The 2,749-nt window shown below is 39.8% G+C and overlaps 1 pseudogene; it reads right to left on the bottom strand.

The window, feature by feature from the left end:
• Positions 1–680: 680 nt before the first annotated feature.
• On the bottom strand, positions 681–1,919 carry LOC144581671 (glyceraldehyde-3-phosphate dehydrogenase pseudogene; annotated as a pseudogene).
• Positions 1,920–2,749: the final 830 nt, after the last annotated feature.

Raw genomic sequence — 2,749 nt, 5'->3', positions numbered from 1 at the left:
GACTAAGGTTTTCAAAAACTGATGAATGCCAGTAATCCAAAAATTCAAGATGTTTAACGAAACACAAATAAGATGAAAGAAAGCAAAGCTTTAAAAAACTGTAGTAAAACAGCAACCTCCAAAAACAAAACAAAACAAAATTAAAAACCACATCTGCAACAACAAAAAAAATTTTTAATCTTATAAAAATACTTCTCAATATGTTTTGTAAGAGCCAAGAACATGTAATGAGAGTTATTCAATGTGCTAACTGAATGTATCTTCTGTCCTAAAAATCAACACTCCTCCAGAATCTTTATGAAATAATAATAAATAAAAACCATCTTCTAAAAAGTAAAAACAGAAAATTGTGAAGGTGTCCTTAATTAGAGGGTGAGATTCTCAGAAATATTGTTGGAGAGGCATCAAGCAAAAATAGAAAATTATTTAATAATAGTTAAAATATTATTAAAAATAATATTAAATAATGATAAATGGTTAAAAATATCAAATAATGGTGATAAATGCAACTAGGTTTTTGAATAAAATTAATTAATATAATCTACATAATCTGTCTTTCTATATATACACACATATATAATCAGAAAACACAAGAAGAATAACATGTTATTAATGAAGTTAAAGTATTCTTTTTTTTTTTTTGGCTGAGCACAGGGGACTTTACTGATGGTACACGACAAGGTGGGGATCCCTAGGCCTCTCCCTCTTCAAGGAGTCTGCATGGAAACTGTGAGGAGGGGCAATTCAGTGTGGTGGGGGACTCAGTGTGGCAGGGACTCCCCAGCAGTGAGAGTCTCTCTTCCTCTCATGCTGTTGCTGGGGCTGGTAGTCCAGGGGTCTTAATCCTTGAAGGCCATGTGGGACATAAGGTCCACCACCCTGTTGCTATAGCCAAATTCTTTGTCATACCAGGAAATGAGCTTGACAAAGTGGTTGTTGAGGGCAATGCTAGCCCCAACATCGAAGGTGGAAGAATGGGTGTCACGGTTGAAGTCAGAGGACACCACCTGGTGCTCAGTGTAGCCCAGGATGCCCTTGAGGTCCCCTCCAATGCCTACTTCACCACCTTCTTGATGTCAGTATATTTGGCAGGCTTTTCCAGATGGCAGGTCAGGTCCACCACTGACACGTTGGCAGTGGGGACACCGAAGTCCATGCCAGTGAGTTTCCTGTTCAGCTCAGGGATGACCTTGCCCACGGACTTGGCAGTGCCAGTAGAGGCAGGGATGATGTTCTGAAGAGCTTCACGGCCATCACACCAGTTTCCTGGAGGGGCCATCCACAGTCTTCTGGGTGTCAGTGATGGCGTGGATGGTGGTCATGAGTCCTTCCACAATACCAAAGTTGTCATGGATGACCTTGGCCAGGGGCACTAAGCAGTTGGTGGTGCAGGAGGCATTGCTGATGATCTTATGGCTGTTGTCATACTTCTTATGGTTCATGCCCATCATGTACATGAGGGCATCAGCAGAGGGGTCAGATATAATGACCCTTTTGGCTCTCCCCTGCAAGTGAGGCCCAGCCTTCTCCATGGTGGTGAAGATACCAGTGGACTCTACCACATACTCAGCACCAGCATCGCCCCACTTGATTTTGGAGGGATCTTGCTCCTGGGAGATGGTGATGGGATTTTCATTGATGACAAACTTCCTGTTCTCAGCCTTGACAGTGCCATGGAATTTGCCATGGGTGAAATCATACTGGAACATGTAGACCATGTAGTTGAGGTCAATGATGGGATCATTGATGGCAACAATATCCACTTTACCAGAGTTAAAAGCAGCCCTGGTGACCAGGTTGCCAATACAACCAAATTCGTTGACTCCGACCTTCACATTCCCTATGGTGTCCCAGGGATGTGGCTGGCAATGGGAGACTAGAAGCAGCTCTCTGTCGAACAGGAGGAGCAGAGAGCCCATGAAGTTAAAGTATTTTAATTTATTTGCTTTCTTCTTTTCCAAAAGGAGTGTAAAATTCCTATTATCATGATACCTGTATTAGTAAAGAATAAAACCTGTAAGGGTAGTGTAAGAGAATTGGTATATATATCATATATGTATTAGAATGAGTGTATATTATTAGTATATTCATTAGTATATATTCTATGTAAGAATACAGTCTTACAAATATTTCAAAATCTTTTAAGGTGGCTCATGCCTGTATTCCCAGCACTTTGGGAGGCCGAGGATGGTGGATCATGAGGTCAGAAGATCGAGACCAGCCTGACCAACATGGGAGACTCTGTCTCTACTAAAAATACAAAAAATTAGCAGGGCATGGTGGCCTGCTACTCAGGTAATCCCAGCTACTCAGGAGGCTGAGTCAGGAGAATCGCTTGAACCCAAAGGTGGAGGTTGTAGTGAGCTGAGATGGCACCACTGCACTCCAGCATGGGAGACAGAGCAAGACTCCATATAAAAAAAAAAGGTAAATAATTGCCAAAATACAATAAGTAAATAAAGAGAAATTTTTAAAATATCTTGCTAAAGTGAACAAGAGTAAGCTATGAGAAGGGAAAACAGACATAGAGCTGAATAGCTGAACCAAACAAAAAGAATACAGTAAGATGGTAAATTCAAATATAAATATGTCACTAAATGCATTAAATGGAAAGGAAATAAATCCACCAAATAAAAATCCAATAAACACCAATTAAAGGACTACAATTATTGCTCATGATAAAATAATAAAATGCTATTGATAAGAAACATTATAAACCATATTCATAAATATATAGAAAATATATTTA

Source organism: Callithrix jacchus, chromosome 3, assembly GCF_049354715.1.
Source record: "Callithrix jacchus isolate 240 chromosome 3, calJac240_pri, whole genome shotgun sequence".
Lineage (NCBI taxonomy): Eukaryota > Metazoa > Chordata > Mammalia > Primates > Cebidae > Callithrix > Callithrix jacchus.
Note: the sequence above shows the minus strand (reverse complement) of the source record. Positions and strands in the feature narration are given on the sequence as shown.